The sequence below is a fragment of the Gallus gallus genome, chromosome 2, assembly GCF_016699485.2.
Source record: "Gallus gallus isolate bGalGal1 chromosome 2, bGalGal1.mat.broiler.GRCg7b, whole genome shotgun sequence".
NCBI classification, from domain to species: Eukaryota; Metazoa; Chordata; class Aves; order Galliformes; family Phasianidae; genus Gallus; species Gallus gallus.
The window spans coordinates 8,122,569-8,149,151 of record NC_052533.1 but is presented as its reverse complement, the minus strand read 5'-3'; the positions used below and the strand labels follow the sequence as shown (position 1 = coordinate 8,149,151).

Genomic DNA, 26,583 nt, shown 5'->3' with positions numbered 1-26,583 from the left:
AACAAAAGGAACCACCATGTCATCTCATCTGATCTTTTGCATGACACTCAAAGAATGGAAAATACAACCTGAGACTCCTCATTAGGAGGGAATCAATTTATTGGGGTAAACCCAAATGATCTTAGCAGGATTTCCACTTTCTGAGGAACAATGGAAGAGGAAGGATCCTGCCTTTTGCAATTTGACCTCATGGAAAAACTGGAAATCAGCATGACCTGAGCCCATGAGCAGATCATGCCTGTCAAAACTCAGACAAGAATCATTCTTCATGTAACCTGGGAACAGCATGCAGTTCCATCTGGAGGCCTTTCTTTACCTGTGGGGCATATTCCAGTATGTGTTTATCTGTGTGTGTGTGCATGCAACTCTTCACAAAGGAGAAATTAATTTCTCAGATCCTGAAGCCTGAGGTTCGATGTTTGTTCTTGTTTGAATGCAGTTGTATTTGTTAGAAATAACATGGGAGACAATGATTATGAGTGGAAAGGCCCATAGTCCATGCTTCTGACCAAGATGTCTGTGGAACTCTGATGATGGAGAAACAGCTCTGTTTTGGGGCAAAAACCTCCACTGCCAAAAATAGAGGTGGAACATCTATTTCTTCACACTGAATGATGACAAAGACACTAAGCTTCCCCAACACCAACAATCCCATCTTAATTGCTATGCCAAGAAGCTAATGAGATCTTTCAAAAGCACGGCATGATCACTAACATAAAAGTAGAAGATGTGGTTAATAGTATTGGCTGGCCTAAGAGGGAGTGAGAGACATCTACAGGGGTTTATTTACTGTTGTAAGTATTAAAAAAATTTAAGACAACAAATAGGCTAGTTACTGCTCACTGCATCCAAATTTCTAATGCAAGGTTAACTCACTGCCCTCACCCCTAAGGCATTATGCATTTAATTTGCAGAGCACAACTGCATGTTATATGATGACCAATAAGATCATCAGTGCTGGCTTTTATTTCTGCTCTGAAATCTCTAAAAGAAGAGAAACATCTGATCTCTGAGAAGGTGTGATGTATGTCTACACTCATGCACTCATATATTATTTATCTTGATCTACAAGTGATGTCTTATAAAGGGGTCCACGGAGGAAAATAAGAGCCATTTGTGCTACCTTTCATCAGAAATATTTATACAGAGTCCTCTCTCTCTGACCACAGAGCAGACATCTCATTCCTGAAACTACACCTCCTCACAGGAAGAAACACTAATCGTTCTCACCGCTGCAGAATGTCTGATTCTAGTCGTGGGCCTAGACCTGCTGCTTTGAAAACTCCTTCCTCCTTCTCACAGATGATGCTGCCAAATAACCTTGTCAGACTACTGATCTTAAAGCATACACCTCCTTCTTTGGACTGATCCATTTGAACAGAACACAATATCATTGTTAATGAATAGCTGTTAAAACCAGTTACATTTCTTTGATAAAGCCCTTTGGCACAGGAGAAAAACAAATGTGAAATAACACGGCAGTGTCAAAGGTACAGTGTTAAATGCTGAATCATGAGAAGTTATCACAAAATGAATATCTAAGCATGCATCTTGCAGGGGCAACGCCAAGATGTTGACCTCTGACAATCATAGAATCATTAAGGTTGGAAAAGACTTTTAAGATCATCACGTTCAACTGCCAACCACCACCACCCTTTTCTTGAACACATCCAGGGATGGTGACCCCACCAATGCCCTGTGCAGCCTGTTCCAGTGCATTATCACTCCTTCTGAGAATAAAATTTTCCTTATATCTAACCTGAAATTCAGCAGAATGGGTTAACTCTGCTAACACGAAACAGGGAAATAGTGAGAAAGCTAGGAACCCTGAAGCCAATGAGCTTCCATACGACCCAGTGGAGAAAGAATACTGCTTCTGGCCCATTTTGGCCCAGTGTTTTCCCATGTGCTGCCTGGAAGCTGAAGACCTGTAGTGACACTGCAGCCACCATATAGTTAAGGTCTGGAATGTGATGTGCTGGTGAGTTAAGAAAAACTTTTTGATTACCCAAGCTTTGCATGTGGAATTTAAACCAGAGACTGGATATGAAACAGTGCTGGATGTGCTTTGGAGATAAGAACTCACTCACCATGCTAATAGAGTTTTTTATTTTTTATTTTTTATTTTTATTTTTTGCTGTTATTACTTTATTTTTCTTACAGCATTTATTCCAAATCAATTAAAATAATTGAAGTTAATGTAGAAGACATATTTAACTTATTAAAACTTGAGAGACATAAAGATAATTGGCAATATGCTTAAGGATTTTCTGAAAGAAGGATGATCAGTCAATATGCAGTAATGAAGCAGTTTCTTACTACGTGATCAAAGGGGAGACAGAGATGGCCATGCTGGAGGAAGGAAGAGACATTTCTGTTTGGGTGGGGAAAAGTAAAGAAGATGTGGGAAAATGCAGCAAAATTATTTCATGATTGGTTAGGAGTTCCACAAGGAGAATCATTCCTAGTTTGGGAAAATGGACAGTGAAGGATTAATGGTTTCTTGATTTTTGATTTTGGGTTTTTTTTTTGTTGGTGTTTTTGTTTGTTTGTTTGTTTGTTTTTTGGTTGGCTGGTTGTTGGCTTTTTTTTGTTTGGTTGTTTTTGTTGCTTCAACTGGATAGGCTTCTGGGTCCCAGAAACCTTCATAACTTGGATGTGTAGCAGGAAAACAGGAGAACATTCCTGATTCTCTGGCCACTTTTTACAATCCTGTCCCTAGCCGTTCACATGAGTAATAATCCCTCAGAAGGCCTCAGGGATCAAAAATGAGACAGCTGCTGCCTAGAACTGTACTCAGAAACTGCTCAGTCTTGAAGGATCAGAAGGTACTGCTACGAGGTGCTGCTTCTTTGCATATGGGTCCTGGAAATGAAGGCATGCCAAATAAGTATGAATAAATTGTAGCACTCAGAAGAATGCAAGGAATTTAGAGGGATTTTCTCTCCCTAAGGCTCTTCATCTGGGGATGAAGGAACTGTGTTGAGGTAGAACATGCAGGTTATGTCTCTTATGTCTATAGCTGGAGCTTGTTGATAAAGGAGATACAGACTAGATCCACACTGCCTTTTTAGCCAAGCCTGAAAGGTATTTTATATTTTCAACATCAAGCGATGTTGGTTTGTTCTCTCCTTTTCTGACAGAGATCAGAGATTTTCAGGTGGATGTGTTGTATCTGTCAAATAACATGTACCACAGCACAGTGCTACACAAATTCGTGCATATATGTTTTCACTGTCTGTTCTTGTTCAACTCACTACCATGAGATTAAACCAGCCATCAGAGCTGTGGCCCAATCTTTCTTCTCTTTTTTCTTATCTGAACAGTATTTGTAGTTCTGGTGTTGCTTCTGCTCCTGTGACTGGTTGTCCTTACAACGGTATCCTTACACCAAAAAAGTATGGAATGAGCACCCCTATAGAATGAAGCAAATCTATCGTATGGTGGAAATCACAGGTGTCTCCATTACTCTGGTATTGAAGGCAAGTGAGAATTTGTTCTTTACCTCTCTTGGTGCAGATACTGGCTGGGGCCTATCCAATGCCCTCATCTGCCTGTGTTTCTTAGTTTGGGCAGAAAGAGACAAGAAACAGTATGCTGTGCTACCTGATCCTGAACAGCTGTGAGCAGAGCTTTTCCATGAGGATGCCCCTACTTCACTGTCCTGTGTGAAGAGCTGGTATCCTACTGCCAGCATCTACACATTACCTTATGACTCAGCATCCCTATAAATAAGAAAACAGTCTTTGTCTTAGGCAGTCTGGCTGTCCAGATTGCTGCACGTCAGTAAGCATTTGGAGCTGGAAAATCCACAGTGGTTTAATTATAGCCAAGGCAAGAAAGAGCATTCTCCAAATCATTTATCACTCCTTCTCATCAGCAACACTCTGACTAGCGAGGGATTTTGAAGGTATGGATTTAAATTCAGAAATGCAAGAGAGAAAGGAATATTTAATTTATACTTTATAGCACCATTTCAAGGAGGTATCGCTTGCCACTCCTTCTAAATTCTAGCCAATCATTAGGTGAGATTTTACTGTCAGCAATCTACATGGACCAAGATCCAGTGTCCATATGCAGCTGGAACTTTCTGCTGCAAGAGATACCGTCAGCAACAGTTTTAGGATTTTGGTTATGGTGTATATTCCCTGTCTTCAGAGAGCCCAACACAGATAACCAAGGCTTCATCAATGATTCAAGCCAAGCACCACATTCTTCTAGACTAGATGTGAAGAATGGCCTTTGTTCATTCAAAACAAGGTGTTCGAGAATCAGAAAAAGGCTAACCATCATAATTCCTAATACCATCATCATCATCATCATCACTTCAACCTGCTGAATCTATCACAGCTTGTGGAATTTGTCCATTAAATAGGGATGCAGGAGGACACAATACTGCAAGCCACTTGTCTGCAACCTGATACAGCCAGTCCTCACTCCCAGTATGCAAAAGAAACCCAGGAAGATTTCTATTCTACAGAAAAAGTGAAAACAGTACTATACAAATACACACACAAAAAAGGTAATGCTTGGACTCCAGTGGTCTCTGCTGTACTCCCCTCCCTTGTTCTCCAAAGAAATCCCTTTCCTTCCTTCCTGACCCATAACTCACTCCCACATCCTTTCACTTCTTTTGCACCACCCCAGTCTATGAGAAACAGTCTACTTCTGTCTGGTACATTTTTTTGGAGGCCCCTTTCGACCCTCCTTTTTTCTCCTTGTCATGAAGACACAGCCTATCTTGCCAGTTTCTTCTCGTGGTAATTGCTTTTGCAGAAATGTTTCTCACTAGATAGCTTGGATTGTGGGAACAGTTTCTGTAGAAGGTCAAAAGCTGTTGGGAGACAAAGGAGAACATATAACTTTGATTATAAAATGAATTAATTTCACAAATGAGAATTGAAGAGCCTTGGCCAGGCCAACAACCCAGATATTCTAAACAAGTTTGTAATATGAATACCAATAAAAATGAAAAGGAATAACACAAATGTACAAGAGCCAGCAAAAATGCCTTCAAAGTGGCATTAGGAATGGAAGGTCCCACATGTCTTGCTCCCTCCCCACTGGTGCTGTCATCCATAAATGATAGCTAGAAATATAAGCTAGTGCAGAACCTTGGTCAACAGCCTCTGTTGCAAGAGATTCTGGCTCATATCAGCCATTGTGGCAGTTACTGCATATACCACAAGGCTGGAGAAGAGTGTTCATACCTTCCTGAGAGTCTCAGTCTTTACCCAGCGCCTCTCTCCTTCAAGAAATCGGAATGGAGAATGTCTGTGATTTTATACTACATGTGACAGAGCTTGGTGGAGTGGACATGCCCAGCAACACAGAACACACAGAGATAGGGCTCTCATTATTTTCTGGTATTTCCAAGCTCCTGTGGAGTACTTGATGAGCATTCTGCTTATGTTTAGATATGAAAATTGGAGGTAACCTAAATCTGAGACCTACCAATTAAAAATGCCAAAGTTTGCCCCTGTCTTGCATCCTAAGGCCAAATTTCACATGTGAGTGTCCAAGTTAGACCCAAGATGTGAAATGAGTTGCCTGCAACGTGTATTGCCAAGACACAACTGCAACATAACAGTGTGGCTATTTCTGTACTGCACTGAGATCCCTGACCTTTATGACAACGTCCTTCACTAATGCTGTCCAGGGAAACTGAGCTCAGGTGGGTAAGAAAGCTCCTGTATAGAAGAATAGCTAGATAAAAGATGACAAAAGGAGACTAGGAATGGATGGTCAGGTTTCCTAGTGGTGAGGACTAACAGTGAGAGTTCACAGGGATGTGTCCTGAGACCTACTGAAAATAGTCATAAATGTCTCACAAAATTAATCAACAAAAGAAATATCCAACAACAAAAAAATTAAAACAAATAAACAAACAACAAAAAAACAGCAGGTGTACAGAGAGCAAAAGTAAAAGCAAAAGATGGTTGTGACATGCTGGAAAGGGATTACATGTTACTTTCTGAGCAGTTTAGAAAAGCTGTCAGATGAGTTTAGCATTGATAGACTAGGATACTACATACAAAGAAAGTATGCTAAATATAAGAAAACAATATTAGATGCCAAATTAGCAATTGCCACTCAAGAAAAAGGGTATCACAAAAAGGTTATCAAATAATATTGACAAGCTGCAGATTTAAAGCAACAGGAAAAATATATATATATATCTTTCTTTTTTTCATACAGTGCATAATTAAAGTGCGGAACTCATTGCCACAGGATGTTGTAGAGGCCAAAAGTAGAAATGGGCTCAAAAAGCAATTAGACACATTCCTGGCTGAAAAATTCATCGAGCGTTACAAAAGTCAAAGATGCAGATACAATCTCTGGCTCACGGTGCCCCTAAGGCACAGACTGCTGCGAGGGTGTGCCAGAATCAAGTATTGCTGTATGGCCAGTCTGCTTTTACACTCTTTTCCTAAATACCTACTACAGGCTAGGCATGTGTCAGAAACACAGCACGGAGCTGAAGGACTTCTTCAGCCACTCTGAAGGGAATTTATCATTATGCATGTATGTGGGAGTTGTATAGTGCACTTCTGACCAAATTGAGACAACTTACTCCTTAGAACAAGTTTGCAGCATCATGGAGCACACAATAGCCAGGTCTGAAAATTTCTTGTTTGACAAACATTAAGAGGCAAAATAAACAGACAGGCTGTATCTATGTAGGTACTGCAGTATCTGTGATTGCTGAAAAATTCCAAGGATTTGACAGCTATAAGGTATAAGACAGTAGATAATGGCCTTAAGTTGCACAGGAGGGGCTCAGGTTGGATATTAGGAAAAATTTCTTCTCAGATAGAGTGATAATGCATTGCAATAGGCTGTCCAGGGAGGTGGAGGAGTAACTGTCCCTGGAGGTGTTCTAGAACAGTGGAAATGTGGCACTGAGGGACATGATTTTGTGGGCATGGGCTGATGGTTGGACTGGAAGATCTTAGAGGTCTTTTCCAACCTTAATGACCCTATGATTATATGAAAGTGAAAAGAAAGAGCTGTAATACAGAAAAGAAACAGTTCATCAGTTTCAGCATATGGGCTGATCAAGGTAAAGCAAAAGGGTATCAGTCTTGTGCTGCTGGGTGCAGAGGAGGCTGTCTGCTGAATAGCTTGTAAGGCCCAGGGAGCCATAAACCACGTTAGCAAACAGAGGTCTCAACAGAAATGGATTCCAAGGCATTGTTTAGTGAAAGACATCAAATAATTCTGTGGAGTTAGAAATGCCACTGATGATTAATTTGGAATGTACATTATTTTCCACTAGAGTCCACGAGTAATTATTTACATTTAAATGGCTGTAGAAACGGAAAATACTACGGTTTGGTAGTTTCCTGCCTGGTTTGACCTAGTTTGTGAGAGTTTTCAGTAATTTTACATGATTGGTCACATAAATTTGCTGGAAATTCTCAGATAGCAGCAGATTGGCACGACACAGGAATTCTAACAGAAGTACTAAGTTAATGAATCTCCATCCATGCCCAGACACGTGGATGGGGATGGGTCCAGCCAGCAGCACCTAGCTGCCTTTCTCCAAGCCCAGAACACTGACTGCACAATGAAGTGCCCTGACTGCACCCATGGGAGGTGCAAAGGCTGCTGACTGCCTGCATCCAGATCCCTCTCAGCATGGTCTGGAGGTTTTCCAGTCCGCGTCCCAGAGCAAATTATTTTGACACTGGAACCGATGCAGTACTTCTTCCTGTTGCAGTCACTCCAAACTGTAGATATTTGGTCATTCCCTGGGTTTTAAAGCATCTTTCATTATTTTCCAGCAACTAGGTAACTTCTTTTTATTGTTTACAAATCTATTATTCACCTTAAGTAACTTAACTCTTCCTACAGTTGGTAAATTTGAAGGGAAAAACACCATGCAGTGCATATCGGTTCTGATTATTCAGGTAGGCTGCGCTCTGCAAATCAGTTGAATTTGGTCAATCTATGGCTGTATGGCTGAGGAAAGAACAAATCCAGCTGAGGTTTGAACTTCTTTTGTATATCTTAATGGGGATATTATGTGTAATGCCCTTTGTGACCATCTAAGCGATAAGATTATTAAAACCAGTGGCACAAACAGTCCTCACCAATAAAATGCATTTTAAGCACCCAGTGGATACAGTGCTAATGTTAACTATCAGCACCCTTGCCCAAAAATTCACCAAATCAGGACACAATGCGCTGATGGTTGCTGCTTATTACCTGGGATCAACTTGTGTTATTTTTTTCCCAGTTGGTTTTGATGAAATGCAAGAACTTCTACAGAGACAGGAATCTTATGTTTACAGAGAAATGGAACACAACAGATTTTTTTCCCTTTTTCCTCCTGCATGTTTGGATTTCTCCTGCTCACCGTCTAGGATTTTCAGCTACAGGCTATGGCTGATCCCTTGACAACTCCGGTCTCAGCAATAAATTGTTCAAAGTCAGACCTGGGGCTGTGTCAGTTCCTAGAATATCTGGGTTTTATATCTTCGCTAGTCTCATTTTAAATTTAAATGATAACAAATGCAGTCTGACCCCAGATGGAACAGAACATCTTTTTACATCAGATTGGTGTTTTTACTAATACCAATTCAGCAAGCATCTAAAACCCCACAATCATTTATGCTGAGCACCTACATGCCACGTGCCACCACAGAAAAGGTGCACAGTGCCAACTGGCATTGCTTTGCAGGGACACGGTGCCATGGTCTTCTGGGCACATCTTTTCCCACTTTTGTTCCCATTTCATCTGCTTCTTTCCAAGCTGGTCTTAGCAAATGGTTTATTTCTTTCTTCTACCTATTGGCAGGGGGCTGAGAGGTTTAAAATGATTTTTTTAATGTTTTCTTTTATTTGCAGATACATCTATTGCCTTTACCCATACTTTTAAAAACATACTCTATAATCTATACTATTCTTTGAATTCCACTGCAGCAGGATTTGAAACCCAAAATTTCCCACCTTTTTCTAAAAAAAAAAAAAAAAAAAAAAGAAAAATCTCTCTGTCTCTCTAAATTGGTTTATAATAGGCTGCCCTGCACTTCTGTTGCTTGGAAGAGGTGGTCAGAGTAAGCTGGAGAAGACATCCATGCATAGACAGAAGAGCAAACTCAACCATGTGGTCCCACTGGTGAAGGGCTCCTCTGTTTTTGTGGACAAAAGCAATGGGTTTGTGGCTTGAGCTTTACGGTGGCTGACCACAGAGGTGGTGAACTGAATTCACAGAGTACTTTCTCCTACCAGTAATGGTTGAATTTGTCAGCCTTTTGCTCCATTCTCTCTGATCATTCTCATCATCAGTAATCCCTTACCTGCTTTCAACCAAAGGAAAGACTTGTGCCACAAACAAAAGGAAAAGAGATGCCACATATTAGGAGCCAAGATAAGGCACCAGTATTTAAACAACACCAAGAGCTCCATTCAGACAAAGAGGGATATCTCGGATGAGTCCAGTGCAAATACACACCTCCATATCAACTGTGCTCACCTACAGTGCCCATTTTGGCTGTATTTTTTTTCCCTCCTTGACCCCTCATCACTTCTTTGCTCAGCCTCTCCCAAGAGGAGCACAATGTGAGTCAAGCTTTTGAACTCTCTGAGTGTAAGTAGATTTCAAAGAAAGCAAACAAGCTCGTACATCCCTTGCCTGTGTAGGTGTGTTCGCATATTTTTATTTATTGAAAACAAAATCAAAACATAATCTCGTACAATTAAAGATGTATTTCAGAGAGTGATCTGTGCTGAGAAATGTTTGCACCTGGTATTGTAATTTATGATGTTTAAGAAACAAGTTGGCATTAAAAAGAACCAAATGACAATACAGACAGTGGGATCCAAAAGTCCCTCCCAAGTTACCAAACCCCAGAGAATTGGATAACATCACTCATTATATGTTTTCTAATATTTTAGAGCAGAGGTTGCTTGCTGTATTCAGGCCTTTGATCTCATAACTTTGGCAGCTGACAACGAGATAATAACTGGTAAGGACAATATAGCAAGACTGAAAATCAGCATGTTTTCTAGAGAAACTGAGATAGGATGTGATCAGAGAAGCGAAGTGTACATGAAGGGCAAGTTTTGCTTTCAGTTGTCTAACGTAAAAGAGTTCTCAATGTGGCCCATTGCAGGAGGATCAGTTTGAAATGTTAATTCAGCAACTAAAGGAAAAAGCTTCTTTTTCAACCTTTTTTTGATTCCCTGAGCTGATGGGACATTTACTATGCGCAGCCCCACACAGCTCTTGGTATATTTGTTTGTTGATTGCAGAATACAGATAACACTGCCAAAGGAGGACAGAAACAATGGAACAAATCAAATGAGGACATCATCATACTAAGACTCCCAGTTCATCTGCTGCTCCTTCCCTGCCCTGGTTCTCCAAATCCACCAGATTTTTGTAGTGAAGATAGATGTGAATCAGCAGGAGAACAGCTGGTGAGAACAATTCTGCCCTCCTGGTTCACTGGATGATAAATAACTGCGTGCAACTGCCTAAAACGAATGGATGAAATAAATCCCCTGTTCATTTCAAGGGAGCCTGTGTTCATCACAGGAGATTTGGACTAGGTGATCTTTAAAAGTCTCTTCCAACTCAAACAATTCTATGATAATACTGGAGCCTTGATGTGGTCGGCGGAAGAATATATTCTTCTGACCTCCCTCCCCAAAGACAGAATCATCAGTAAGCAGAACTGTACAGGTGATGAGGTAGAATAGGCTGGAACAAATCCATACACACATTTTTGGCCACATCTTAAAGAAAACAAACTTTCCTTTTCCTCTCATCAAATAAACACCATTGACTTTCAAAGACAATATTCAACAAGCAGAATGAGATCCAAGCATCGAAGTCCCAAGACCCCGCTTTGCCGCTGCTATGGGATTTTCCAATGGTGTGTGACTGAACTTCAGCCTAGAACTTGGCTCTGGACCAAACTCAAGGCCAACAGAGCCTGGGTTTGTATTTTTTTAAAGATCTAGTCCTGCCATATGTTTACCAGCGATATCCTAACTGTCTGTGCAGTACTCAGTCTGCTATGGATTTTGTAGCAGCTGTCAATAGTGCCCATTCATCATGGGCCCAAGATAATTGAAGCGCTCCATCTGCTGCAGAGCCACTATTATCAACAGTGATACTTGTGTCAGTAACTTACTGAAGAAGGGCCTGAACTTGCTCCGAGTGAAAAATCAATGGGAAAATTCCTGTTGGCAACAGAGGAAGCAGCCCTAACCCTTTGAGTACTGTAGTCCTGCTGGGCTGTGTGCACCCAGATCCGCTCTGCCCCCACCTTGCTGCAAGGAGACAAATATGCATCTGCTCTGCGTCACCTGCTGGGGTGGCATGGCTCTGACAATGAGGCTGTGGATAAGTGCAAGTCCCCACTGAGGAATAGAGCAGGCAGAAAGCAGAAGAATTAGAAATGGACTGAAGAAAGAGATAATGACAGCTCACACAGACAAGAAAGGCAGAATTCAAGTTATGCACCTAGTGTAGAGCCCCCAACTGTATAAACAGCCAGGCATGTTTACAGGAAAGTGCTAAAGGAATTAATCTGTTACTCAGCAACACTAATCAAGGCTCCTACCCCATGCAGTTCATAAAGTCCTACTCCATGCATACCTTAATGCTCATGTTCACAGCTCCATTCCATCTTCTGTCCGCTGTACAAAGAGAAGGAAAAAATCAAACAGTAAAGCTAGTTGTTGTAATAAAGCACTACTTTTTTTCTCAGATAAAACAATTATTTTCAATCAGATGTAGTTTATTTTTCTCCTATTTTAATCTATTTCTAAAAAAAATTCTAAAACTTTTGCAAACCAAGGCAAGTTGTGACCTCCTTAACAAAGAGGGGAAAACAGAAGTTGTTGTCCTGCTGTTGCGAGTGCAGATGAGAACAAACCAGGACTTTAAATCAGAACACCCTTGAACTCTCAAGGTCAGGTTCACATCTAAACTTTGCTGTTAAGGCGAGTCAAAGCCTGTGCTCAGATGGATGTGGAGAGCTCCCACTGAGTTCAGTCAGCATTGGTTGATTGTAACGGTAATATTTTTGTTGCGTTTGTTTACTTCAGTGCAGATTCTCAAGGATCTGACTCCATTATCATTCTTTCTTGTTCCTATTCTGTGTACGAAAGGACACTTGTTTAAATACGTTTGGGTATTCTTTATGCACCGAACTACATAAGATTAGGAAAATCAGAACTGCAGTGAGGACAGCTGTCCTTGCCATGTCACTTTGACAATGAAAAACAAAGAGTGCCGAAGGTTCAAAGAAGATAACGCTGCACGGTCTCAAAGTACAAAGCAAAACCATGAGTCCACTTTTCATTAGTAGGACACAGAAAGTAGGGCATTCTTCCACTAGGCAATGATTTAGATGCTTTTGAAATGTTTTGTGGCTTGGTATATTATAGACCTGCGAGATATTAAGGAGTAAATAAAATCACTTATTGGAACAATGAGAATGTCTGGAATGAGCAGCACATTTGAATTCCATGCCAGTGAAGGGACTGAATCCCTCCATTATCCAACAGCACATGATGGAGGGAGGTCTTAGATTTCTGGATCCAGGTGACTGGGAAAACTGCAAAAGGAGTTTCCCCTGTTGTTATCTTTGCCTTTTGTGGATGTCCCCTTATTTCCTTCAGTAGTGGAGATAGCTTTTTTTAAAATGTGTGAAGCACAGGAGGAAAGAAAGGAAGGAAAAGCAAGGGTGAGGCATGGTGTGAGTGTCCATCTGAAGTCAAAATGAAGAGGACTCCAAGAAGCATAGATGTATTCCTTTCCTAAAGAGGATCAATTCATACAAGTGATTCTGATTCTGTGGTAAGATCTATTTCATGAGACCTTCACTGCAATGACAGGGAAATTAATGGTGCTTCAGTGGGAAGGGATGGTGTAAATAGAATCCAGGGAACTTAAAAATGGAGTGAAAACAGAGAAGGCCCTCAGCTATAATACTTAAGTATTTGGGAAAAAGGGAAGTGCTAGGATTTTCATAAATGAGAAGTCAGCTCTAGTGATGAAGTGAGAAGTTCACGTTGGGCACTCCAACAAGGCAGTAATGGAGACCAACACAGAAAGAGGTTAGGGCCCTGACTGGGTCTTCATGCACAGGATGACAGGTATAGAGATCCAGGAATTGGGAACTGCCCTGTTATCTGCATTCAGTGCTCCTGGAATGCTCACCTCAGTGCAAGTTAACCAGTGCTTCAAGGGGACAGTATGAGGATTGAATGGAATCGCACATCTGTGCATGAAGCTCATGAGTGTTGGCTGGGGAAATTAATTGTCTTCTCCTTCTGGTCCCTGAGAATGCATATGGCCCTGGTAGGTGCTTGAAACCAGACCTGGGCAGAACCAGACTGATCCAACAAGAGCATCCTCCAGAAAACCAGGCACCGCAATGTGCCTCAGAGACTCAAATTCCCATTCCCCGTTTAAAAGACACTGATCCTCTTTGGTCTGAATTTGTAGGCCTTATACGCCCCAAATTCATAGCATTTTTGTAGCCTGCATGACATTCCGGCACCCAGCTGACTGTCTGATGTTGCACGTGGGTGAGCTTTTGCTCACTCTATTGCCATCTCTCCAAAAGCAGCACAAGCCAAAGTGGAGAAGTGTCACAGGCAATATGCAGAAGCAATTCCGGAAACTTTATTGCTCAGAAGTGGCTCTCAGCCAGCAGAGGAGAAAGAGAAGAGCTCAGTTGTGTGCTTGCACACGCTGACAAAACTGCTACTGATGAATCAGAAAAAGAACTCTGAAGAGGTGACCTTGGGAGGTCACAGAAGACTAGTTTTTGCCGACAAATATGAACATTTGCAATCAGACTGTGGCCTGGTGCCAGTCACTGTTTTATGTGCTATCTCATCAAAACATAAGAATTTTCAATAGCTGGTTTGGAGGCCTACTTGCTGCAGTATTATATCTCTAACTCCTACAGGTTTTGAATTGTACAGATACAAAAGCAGGGTATTGAGGAAAACTGGCACTTGGATTTTCATTGTTCTCAAGAAACATTTTCCTGCATTCTGAAAATCGCCGAGTGGTCAAGTGCTGGAAGGTCACTAAGCAACGTGGTAAAACTGATGACTGAAGGGAGGCAAAAAAATCTCTGGAAAATGAAACTCCTCCTTTGTCTGGTCTGGAAGGTCAGAAATTGCCATTTTAGATTGCTTGCGCTAACGGAGGCTCACCCACCCTAGGTGTCAGCCCTTCAGAGAGAACTACTGTAAATATCGCCATCTGTGATGTTCCTAGTGAAGGACTCTGCTGATGTAAAGGTTATTACTCATTTATAAACATATGGTTATTATAATCATTCGGTCCTCTATTCACAGTGGAATTTTTGGTTTGATGAAGCTCAGTTTCAAAAGAAAAATGTTTTTTTGCTATTGAGCACTAAGGGGACGTTGTAAATTTAATTTATATTAATAAAAACAACAACATCCCAACATGGCAAAATCTTATATTGATATATGTCATTTGACATCCAGAAAAAAAAAAAGCCATTGGAAGCAGTCAGTCTGAATGAACACCACCCAGTGCAGTCTGAAATTAAATTCTGCAGCCACCATGTAAAAGACTGTGAACAAAAAGGAAGGATCTTAGTGTTCATCATTGTCCCACTTGAACAAAATTATAGAATTTAACAGAGAAGGTATGCTTGCTTTTTTGGCATTATTTCTATTTTGCAAATCTTAAGAGATAAAATAGTGAAGCCGGAAGTACTTGGGCTGACAGCATCTTTTTAGTGATGTGCAATAGCTCTGAAAGAGTGTTTTTAAACTATGGATTTTATTGCCACTGTGTGTGATGTGTGAATATTTGAGCATGTGCGTTTGTGCATATACATGCCTTTCAAGTGAGCCCTTTAGATCTGAGATCCCATTTCCTCCATACAGTCAACAAAGACCATAAAGCAATTTCTGTAGGAGCAAGAGTTCACCTAGAACACCCGAAAGCTGAAATTCCCACCAAACCAGTTCAGACACAATGCATAGTTTACCTGTTGTCTGTCTACTTCCAGAAGCACAGGGATTGGTTCATCAAACTTATTGTCAATGCCGAGCTTAGGCTGACTTTAATTGCTTCCTAAACTCCATTCACTCTGTCTAGAGTTTTTATTAGGCCCTTGATTAAAAGTTTTGATGGAGGTAGAACCCATCCCTAATATTATGCAAACTTCAAATAAGTATTTTATTCAATGTTTTATTGAGATATCTTGCACTAAAACACACATCCATACACAGACAGGCATGGCTAGATTTCACCAAAATCTCTCTCTCCCTACTTTTCAACAGTGCATCAAATGAAGTAAGAATTACCAATACATCATCCTGATAAGGAACCATTTGCACTTTCTAGGTCTCATTCCAGACATAGCACTGCAATGTTTGAACTACAAGTGTCAAAATACAATAATGAAAAAATACAGAAATAATGGTAACAGCAGCATTGGCTTTGGCATTTGTCAAATTAGAACTGGGGAGTAAAAATGAAGAGGTACCTCAATATCAGTTGTTATTTTTAAAAAAGATTTTTTTGTGTGTTTGAATCAGCCTTAAAATCCTTTTATTTTCTGGCAGTTGTTTGTATATATGTATATATTTAGGCTAGGACTAAGACTAGAGTCTGAGGGGAAGTTACTAGAACATCCTCATGTTTGTGAGAAACTTTCAGATATGGAGATCTGAATTTTTTTATGTGAAACTGGGTAATTGATTCATGCCAGCTACTACAGTGGAATCTGAACACCGAACTACCATGGTCCCCCAGGTCTTCAGTGGTGAGATGCAGGACAACATTGGCTCAACAACAGAACAATTGCACCTTCTTTTAGCCAACCTACGAATGGCATTGATGCAATTACAGCTCAGTTTCCAACAGAATGTGTAGAACTTTCATGGCTTTTTTTTTTTTAATGATAGAAACTAGTATGTTGAAAAACATCACCTGTGCATGTTTATATTTTTCCTCCAATACACACAGTTCAATCTCTGAGCAAATATTATGGTTTCACCTGTGCTATATACCTAACAGATATATATTAATTATGCCTAGGTGAGCGATAAGAAAAAATAGCACAGAGAGGGTAAAGGAATGGCAAAGCTAGAAATAGAATCACGATCTCCTAAAACCCATTCCAGTGCCTCCACCACAAACCCATTCCTGGAAAAGGACCAGGAAATTTACCGTGCATTGTTTTTACCCAGTTTATTCCATTGAGTCACTGCAAAAGGTCTGTGGACATTCTTGCTACAGTTTAAATAGTCGCTTTAATTAAGTTTATCTTGAACCTGTTCCCAATAGGCTTGAGATAAACCAAAGCATCCATGCAATGCAGCTGAAAGTTTTACTTTTAAGCCTATTGTTTAATTGTTGATGATTGTTTCTCATAGGGCATAGACCTGAGATATAGGTTCGAAGTGCAGAATTCAGATCTGCTCCTCAGACTTTGTCAGATTCATAAATACTTGGATTTGGAGACTTTTGTATAATGGTTATGAGCAGACCATTTGCTGCAGATCTGGCTCCTTGTGAATTTTAACATTACCCTCCTAGCTCCAACCACTCTCCCCAGAGCATGTAAAGTTTTATATTAAACCTCATTGTTAGGAATTTTTCCAAAGCAGCTCTAGAGGGAGTTTCGCCATCCTTCAGCGCTGATTCAGGGCGCCATGACAGGGGAAAATATCTGTAGCACTCCTTTTACTTTTCCCCAGAAAAATTCCATAATAAACACTAGAAGTGAGTTTGCAGAGTCTGTACTTACAGGCGTAATCTCCTATTGACACATGTATAAACTACAAGGGGAGAAGCACTGCCCAGTCACAGCGTAATGCTCTATCAGCCAGATTTCTGGCATTTTTGAGCAGTGTACTCTGTGTATGGCAACTGCAGGCTAGTGTTTGCCTATTCTTCACCACTTAAAGCCTCTGGTTTTGTCTTGAGGGTCCACGTAAGGTCAACTTCCCACCCCCCAACAGTGGCATAGAAAACTGCACTGAAGGTGGAGGAAAATGCCTCTCCTTACTAAGCAGCCAGTGTTGATAAAACAGCTCTCTGTTAGAATAACTTTAAGGGCAAACAGTGATGAGGTTTACCCATTCAAACAAAGTTAAGAGCGAGCAAATTCTCTTAAAGATGTACCTATGTCTGAGATCTTTGTTTCGTTTTTGGTTACTTGATAGAAAATAAAGACAAGAGTGGGCTGCACTGAAAAATCCTCTGTGCTCCTGAAAATGTCTCTTTTGTGTTCAACAGAGAAACGTAAGTGAAGGCCACTTTAGCCAAATGGAAGTATTAATATTTAAAAGTAATAATAATAAGAAGAACCTATTAAAAGTTTTGGTTTTTTTTTTTAGCCTTTTCTTACCTCTGCTTTCTCATTATTTCTGGCAAAGAAGGAGTGTAGGGAATGTGCGTGTTTTGCCATGTCTAATGGACTTGTTTTTATGTGCTCAGGGCTTAAGAGAAAGCGATCAAAGGTGAGGCTGTGTAGTTTGCAAACACCAGGCTGTGGCTCTATCGTGAAATTTGCATATAATTCTGTCACTGACTTCCGCTTGCTCATCCTCTTGTGGAGCGTCAGATGCCATCTTGACAAGGGCTCCCTATAAACTTCTTCATTAATGAAGACCATGGGGTTTTGCCTGGGTTGCCTGGCCTGGGGATGGAATTTGACTGGTTGGTCTGGTTTCAAATTTAGATGAGAGTCAAACTGGAAATTCAAGATGCTGTTAGGACAGGACCACAAAGTAGGAAGGAGTGCTGCCCAAAACATGGGGGCAGCCCAGAACCACCTTTGCCAGCATCAAACAATGACTCAGAGTTCCCAGAAAGTGATGTGGATTGTGCCACATGAAACCCAGTTCCTCCTGCTTCCAGGGACAGGTCTTTTGAAGCAATGTCCTGAATGAAATGCATATGTCACTAGGGATAAGGACAAGGGATTTGCATGCAGATCCTTTTTTAAAGAAAGGAGAGAGGAGGATAAATCCCCCTGTGTCTCCTCCAGCTGTAGCTTCAGATGGTGTTCTACTTTCTGCACCTTGGAGGTGAGGAGCTCTCCAGTGCTGCCCATGTTATCATGCCATAATGTCTCACTAAGGCTTTGCTTCTTCCTGGGGCAGAACTGATCCCCAGCTGACTGGGATCTAAGGGATGCTCAGCAGTGCCCTGCTGCATGCTGCTCATCCCATTAACTGCTGTGCATGGAGAGATGGTGTTTTCTGTGCAGCTCCCAGGCACAGCTCTGTGCCACATCGGAACAAGCAGCGCAGATAACTTCACCTTCTTGAGAGCTATGAGCTCATCTGCAGAGATAGAGCACTTAAGATGAATTAGTGTATTCCAACACAGTAAAAGCTATAAATAGAGTGCTTATAAATAAACCAGTTTCGTCCCTCACTCAGGCACCAAATCAGCAGCCTCCCCCTCTGTCTAACACAGGCGTAGGCTTACATCCCAATGATGATTTCAATAAGACACAGAAACTTGCTTTCAGTTTGATATCTTTTGATGAATTTAAGCCATAATGCTAAGTCAACCAAGTTATCACCCCCTCTTTCCTGTTAAATCAACAGTGTTTAGGAGTATAACCCCTACCTTTTAGGATAATTTGACCCTTTTATAAATGAGAGGTAGATACATTCTCTTTCCAAAGCTCCTCTTCACCACTCATAAGTGACTACAGCTACTCACGTAAGGGAGCTACTATTTGCATAGGACATCTTTCTGATTCCAACACATAAGCAGCCTCCTTATGTTGTGAAAGGAAAATATCACAACTGTTACAAATCTTCCGAAACATGGTTTAATTGGAAAGCAAATTGTGTGTCAGCAACACTAAACATCCAGCATTATTATAACAAACACCATTTGATAGACCAGGCCAAAACCCTTCCATATGCATGCATTTCAAAAAGAGCTGGTTTACACGGTTCATACATCTGCTTGACTGAACATCCTGAGTGCAGTGGTGGAACGCTCAGGGAAGTGGTCAGAGTTTTGATATTCTTTAATCCACATGCAACTTGGATATGAGTTGATGCTGCCAGATTACATCAGCACATGCAGACAGAAAATCACCACCAACCATGATGAGGCAGAGATGGTTAAGATGCTCAAATCGATCTCTCTGAGTCTGTGAGGAGCTTTTTATATAGCTGCCAAGACTGCAGTCACTCAAGCAGATAGCCTAGTGTCAGCAGAGGGGGTTTATACCACAATTTCTGCTCTAATACACCAGCTCTGGCAGCAGTGTTTGAGCTTGCAGCTTTAGCCTAGCTCAAAAGCTTATATGGACACCTAGAAATACCTCAGGTAATAAATTAGCTTAAATACAGCCTTTCTTTACCTGAAAACTGTAGTATGTTTTTGTCCTTGCCATTTTTGCTAGCTCAAAAAATGTCATGTGGATATGTGACACTCTGCAGTGTGCTGGCCATCAGGTCACTGGCTTTTGATGAGGCTCGCTATCTTGTTAACCATTTCCTCCTTGGCTGATCTTTAAATAATAGTGCAAAGATTTTTCCTTGAAGAAGTGGGGTTTGTCCCTGTTCATTGCAGAGGAGTTGGACTAGTTGACCTTTAAAGGTCCCTTCCAACTCAAACGATTCTATGATAATTCTTTGTTCATAAAATACCCCGAATGCATTTTAGTTTCTTTACATTTAGCTGCAAGTTCATTTTCTTTGCTTATTTTTATGTATTTTTCTGCACATGTACTAAAATACAGTCACTGGTACTTTGTTTTGATTTTAAATACTGCAGCTAGTTTCAGTATAAGTTGGTATAAGCGACTAAGGAATCTACCACATTCATATCAGTAGCACCAGAGACTGAAGGCATAGCAATACCCCGCACCAAGATAAGATGCTGGTTTATGATATTTGAATATTTTTACACGACCTTAATGATTAACTCTTTTAATTGAGCTATAGCCCTGGGAAGAATGTTGTTGCTTTAAGAATTCTGGAATAATGAACACCGTGTATTAAGCTTAATGCAGGGGTTGATCATAGAATCATAGAATATCCTGAGTTGGAAGGGACTCATAAGGATCACTGAGCCCAACTCCCAACTCCACATAGCAGCACCCAAAAATCAGACCATGGGACTCAGAGCAACGTCCAAATGCTCCATGAGCAGCTCTAGGCCGTGCCTGCTGCCCTGGGTAGCCGTTCCATGCCCACTACCCTCTGGCGTAGAGCCTTTCCCTCACCCCCGCCCAATCCTCCTCTGACAGCTCCATGCTGTCCCCTCAGGTCCACAAGATAGGAATGACTGCAATATCACATGGACTGCCAAATGACCACTGCTGAACTCTTCTACCCTGTCTCTGAACCAAACCCAAGTGCAGAAGACTTTGTGGAGCCCTCTTGTCTTTAATAGGGTTTGAAGCAGCCATTAGATCCAGCTGTGCACCCCACCACGTGCGATCAAACACATTTCTTGCAGTTGACACAGAAAGTGGTCCCTATCCCCAGCTAAAAGCTGAGGGACGTTGGTGTTCTTCAGATACGTGAATCATTTTAGAGAAATCCAGCCTGTAGCAACAGCAGAAGGTATCACACACGTGGAGTCCATGCTAATGGTGTCCCAGGATCTTGTTCTGTGCTCGTTCTCTTTTCGAGTACAGTCTTATCATTTCTCCTCCAAAGTTAAATACCATTTTGGTGTAATATTCTATGTGTTGGGGTTTTTCTGTTTTGTTTTTTTTTTAAAAAGGAAAACAGCAAAAGCATTGAAAATAGTAGAACATCTCATTTTGTCTTGGTTGATGCTAAAAATATAGTCCTTTATAACAAATTTATAGTATTGTCCAGACATCATGTCTGGATATGCTAAAAGAATCAGCCAGTGTCACCTGGACTTTCAGAACAATAAATACACTCATCTTGAAAGAAGACAGATTAAAATAAAGAGCTGAACTCTATTCCCACAGAAATTTACCCAGCAGAAACATTTCTAAGGCACCAAACGAGCCCTGCAGTGGCTGAGTCCTCAAATATTCTGTATTAAGTACAGTCTCTGGAGAGGTGCTTAAAAATTCATAATATGGTGTATCTATTGATGTATTTAACGGAACTCCGGAGTAAGAAAGTAGAACTCTCCTGCACTGTCAAGATAATGCTGCCAAATTTTCCTTTGGATCTGTACACCTCCAGATGAAAACCTGAGTTCCCTTGGGGCCCAGATATCATAGTTGGAGCTGACAGCTTGGAGCTGTATTGTGAGAAATTATTCATGATATTAGCAGCTCTTTCCTCTTAAGGTAAGCATGTGAAATATTACATCTTCACTCAGATTTCCTGCAATAACCTGATCCATAACTCAGTATTAGGGGATGTTCATCAGCAAGAACAAATGTGTACACGTCAGTGTGGCAGTATAATATAACAAAACTCAATATCAGGATGTAGCTTTTGAAGTGAACTTGCAGAGAATAGCAGCTATACAGACAGTATGTCAAGTTGGGAACCTTTTAGAGAAGGCAGTCAGATACACACTTTGTGAGGCTTTCTCACTGCACATCAAACCTTTCCTCTGTATCTCTCCTCTGAGTTCAGCCTTTCAATAGAGCTGCACTCTCTATTGCACTGCAAAAATATTTGCCCTCTTTTATCTGTTACCCTACTCTAACATTGTCAGTAACCTATTTGTTGAATATATGGGAGTAAGCTATCCATTGCTATTGAAATGCTTCATCTGAAAACTCTGATATCAAGCATGCAAGAAACAAGAGGGAGGTTAAGCCCTATGGAACAGGGCAGAGCTTTCACTGAACACAGCTCCTCAGTTCACAGTTTTCTGCTGATGTGACTCCCACTTCAGAATTACTCCTTCCAGGAGAACTGAGGCACAGGGAGAGGACACATGCAAGGGAGGTACATTACACATACGTTAATGAAAGCAAATTTAAGTCATAAGGGAGTCTCAGCTTGAATAAAGTGCAAAATATATCTACTTGCCCTATTCCCTACATTTGACCAAAAACACTGTTTTAAATGATCTGAATTTTGCTTTTTTTTTTTTTTTTTTTTTTTGGTCAGCTCCCCATTCTCAATGTTTAATCTCACTTTCCCCTGAGCAAATAGAAAAGGATGAAGCTGATGTTTTGATTACAAATCTTCCATTTCAGGTTTCGTTGTGCAATAATCTTGCAGAGAGAATGCTCCCTGCTCATCCAAGGCCAACTAATACAGACTTTGAAGTATAAAGAGCAGAAAAGACCAAAAGCAAAACATTCTAACTTCAACATATTGTTTTCCTTCTGAAAAAGAGATGGAGGCATAAAAGCAAATACTGCCCTGTGGCCTATAAAATTCTAAGTAATCACGTACATTTGTGATGAGCATCTTTAAAAATCTAAAAAATGAAGCATCATTTTGCACTCAGAGTTGAACAGTTCTACACTGCTATTCAATTTATAGTTTTGTTTCCCAGACATGCATAAAGATGGCAAGTATAGGCCATTGCTCATCTCTGCACTGGACAGCTTTATACCACATCTAATCTTCTGGAAGACAGCAATCCCTGAAGCACATAAGCAAGTCTAAGGTCTCAAGAGACCCACAAGTGGAAAAGAGTTCAGCCAAAACCAGACCAAGGCTTCTCAGCACCACCTGTAAAATCAAGTATTGCTGGACCAAGGGTGAAGAACAGGCGTGTGAGAGGGGCTGAGACTTTTTTGGGAGATCTGGGCTTGTTGATCTTGGAGTGGTCGAAGGAGTTGGGGAAGCTGTGCCTGCTGTTTCTTGAGCAGGAAAGCTGTAGCAGCCCAATCCCCATCAGCACTGCCAGCCCAGCTCTCTGGGAGCCTGGCATAGGCAAAGTGATCAGCAAGCATAGCAGCCCTTTGCTGTCCTGTTATAGGCAAATGAATGCTTTGCTGACCTCAGATGAATTGACAATTCTGAAAGGAGTGAAATTTTTTCTCCTTATTTTTTTTTTCCTACAAAATTACAAATAAAAGGATTAAAGAAATTGCTTATGATTTATCTTGTGACAAGTGGCAAGAATGAAATATGCACTTCCTGCATGAAAGCCATGCCTTTACCCATAAAGCCACCCTTCCGTCCCACTGACATAGCTGAAGAATTACACTGAATGAGTCACCAGTCACTATTTTTATTTGAGGCTTAGAGTACACTCTGTTAACTGGAACACAAAAGTTAAGCCGGGCTGCTGCAAAGAACAACATGTAGATGACCAAGGAAGGTTTCACGTGCACTTCCAATCTGTCCTCCCACTCAGTCTTTGTCATAGGGCAACAAGTAGCACAGTGGCGTTTTTATGTTTTATTTTTTTCCACACCCACTCTGATTTCCGCCTCCATTTTGACCTTTTGTTTGCCACAGATGTCCATTGGAAAGCCAACTAGGTCACCACATGGCATCATCACAGAATCAGAGAACCATAGGGTTTGTTAGAGACCCCCGAGATCACCCAGTCCAACCCCTGCTAAAGCAGTTCCCTACGTCAGGTTGCACAGGAAAGTGTCCGGGTGGGTTTTGAATATATCCAGAGAAGGAGACTCCATAACCTCTCTGGGCAGCCTGTGCCAGTATCCTGTCACCCTCACAGTAATATTTTTCCATGTTTGTGTGGAACTTCCTATGTCCCAGTTTGGGCCCATTGCCCCTTGTTCTCTCACTGGGCAGAGCCTGGAGCCCAGTCCTCTTGACTTCCACTCAGACATCTCCCCTGTCTTCTCTTCTCCAGGCTGAACAGCCCCGGGTCTCTCAACCTTTCCTTGTCCAGGAGATGCTCCAGGCCCCAGACATATTTGCAGTGCTCTGCTAGATTCTCTCTAGAAGCTCCCTGTCTTTCTTGAACTGAAGAGCCTGGAACTGCGCACAGTATTCTAGAAGTGGCCCCACCACAGAAGAGTAGAGGGAGAGGATCACCTCCCTCCACCTGCTGGCTTCACTCTTTTTCATGCACTCCAGGAAGCCATTGGCCCTCTTGTCCACCAGGGCATGCTGCTGGCTCATGGCCAACCTGTTGTCCACTAACACACCCAAGTCCTTCCCCACTGAGCTCCCCTCCAGCAGATCAGCCCCTTGCCTGTGCTGATGCAGGCAGTTAGTCATCCCCAAGTGCAAGGCTCTACATTTGCCCTTGTTGAGCCTCATAAAGTTCTTTTCCACTCAGCTCTCCAGCCTGTTCAAGTCGTAAGACCAACTCTTACCTGTTTTTATGGGCAGAAGTCTAATGGTCTCCAAGACACTTTTCTACATCTTTTCTACTTCAACTTGCAGATACGAAGAGAAGACCTAAAAAATTTGCTTGGCCCATTTTATTAAAATATCCTACAGACTTGTGTAATTTTATGAGCTACAAAGAACAGATATGGCACGTTTCTGCTCTTTATACAAACTCATTAAGTGGCTTATAGAAGAACATGAGAAGCAGTGTGTGTGCATACATGCAAGGGCTATACTTCAGTGGTGTAAAGAAGTATAATACTCTGTAAATCCTATCCACTGGCAATCCAATCCTCTCCCACAATGAGATTTACTGTGTCTTATGCACATTAGGTTAAAAAGTCTGGATTCAGATGGAAAAATAAATAATTGAGCATTACATTCAAGCTATAATAAGGCTATGATCGATTATTAAGGTACACTGAATAGATGGTGATTCAGTTGTTAGAGTCCAACAGGTTTCATGTAACCAGAGCTTACAAACATCTATTACACTTCCTTTTGATGCGCTTATAACCATCTGTAATGATTATGTATGTAACACACTCATAAATCCAATGACTCCATACTAAACCTTTCTGAACCCTTTCTAAATGGAATATTAATACAAAGAGTGAAAAAGGTTCTCCATTATGGAAATAGACCCAGAAAGCTAGAAACATCTATCGTTAACAATTTAAAGTACATGTGAGGGATACAGTCATTTACCAGCTGCTCGTAACTACGTGCACAAAACCTTGTAGTAAATTTAAAAAAAAAAACAAATTCAATCATACTACATATCTAAATGTTGCCTTATTAATATGTACTTCAAATTTGTTCATTTAAGAGAATGAACTTTCCTAGAAATGTCTTTCCTTCAAAGACCACAATTACAACATAAACTTAAATGTGTATTTTTCAATACAAGTCAATGGTTAGGACAAATCCTGCTCTTTTCTGTAGGCATTTTCCTGAAAATGAAATCTGAGCGTTTTGTAGAAAGAGCAGTATTATCTCATAGAGGAGTTTGCACAGCAGTAGCCATAAAGCTTTAATAAAATGCAAGTTTTGTCTCTCCCACATGCAAGCTCATTCCCATCAACTTCAGCAGCCAGAAGATCTAACACAACTTGAGTGTATTAAAAAGAAACAAATAGATGGATTAATGCAGAAGTGAAATACTTAGACACCGTTGCATGGCTTTTTACAGTACTGGATTGTCTACAGAAGCATATCATGACCTTTCTTAGTCCCTAACTGTTAGCAAGAAAGGAGATATTTCCATTTTTCAAAGATGCATTTATACTGTGTAATGCTGTCCGAGATCACCTAAGCTAGATTGTTTAATCATTCCTTTAAAACAATGTAAATGGAAGCCAAAGTTATTTTGATCACCACCACAGGCTGAAAGGCCTTGGCTGAGATTTTATACCAGACAATAGAAGAAAGACTGCAAAGAGATAACAAGGAAAACATGATTAAATCACAGAAGTGACATAAAATCAATAGAAGCAGCCAAGAATCAATAATTCTTTGCTCTGAGTAACAGTCAGTAGTGCTTGTACTCATTTTCAGGTTTTTTCCAAGATTATATTCTATTTGATTTGTGCAGAGACAGAGTTTCTTTATAATATTGCTCTTTTAGCATTTTCATTAAGATTATACTTTTGTAGGTATTTGTCGTTTAATTCATTAGCTCTGTTGGCTTCATTTGTGCTGGCTTACAGAAAAGCCTATGACTAATCACAAAATAGCAATGCGTAGCAATTGTTCAAGAAAATCTGATGTGAATGCATAGCCATAACAAAGAGGAATGTTCAGCTTTTCATATCTGTATAGCAGCTTTCATATAGTTCTTAATGTAATGTGTCCATTCATGTTTATTTTATTTGTTACTAAAAATCCATATGACAGTGACAATTTGTTAAACCAGAGCAGCCGAAGCAGAGAGATTGACTGCCATGGAATCAGAAGGATCTATTGCATTCGTGCAGAGGCGAAAGAGGAAAAGCACCAGACAAACTGCATCTTTGCAAACTGCCTAATTCATACAGGCACAGCAAAGCTATCCCCAGAATGCCTATTACAGAGCAGTCCAACCCCATTCAATACCCCATCAGTAACGACAGCACAGATACAGACTCATAACACCACAGATCCATCCCATGGTAGATCAAGAGGGAAACACGGTCCTAGTCCTGAATTAGCAGTGAACATAGTGCTAACCCTCAGCCCCTTAGAACTGTTCATGTACTGATGGTCACTAGGTATACTGGTGTAACTGCCACATATGCTATGCGCTGCCCTTTGGGGACACTGCAAAGAAGTCTTAAGGTAGCTGCCTGACATTGTGACAGATCCCAGTCTGAGTTAGCTCTACCCATTGGT

General features: G+C 40.9%; 1 long non-coding RNA gene across 1 annotated transcript; it reads right to left on the bottom strand.

The window, feature by feature from the left end:
- Positions 1–2,992: 2,992 nt before the first annotated feature.
- On the bottom strand, positions 2,993–11,887 carry LOC112531938. The gene is made up of 3 exons (XR_003074120.2): positions 11,813–11,887; positions 11,615–11,655; positions 2,993–4,834 (listed from the first exon to the last, which is right to left on the bottom strand). It is a non-coding gene; the product is annotated as an uncharacterized LOC112531938 (long non-coding RNA).
- Positions 11,888–26,583: the final 14,696 nt, after the last annotated feature.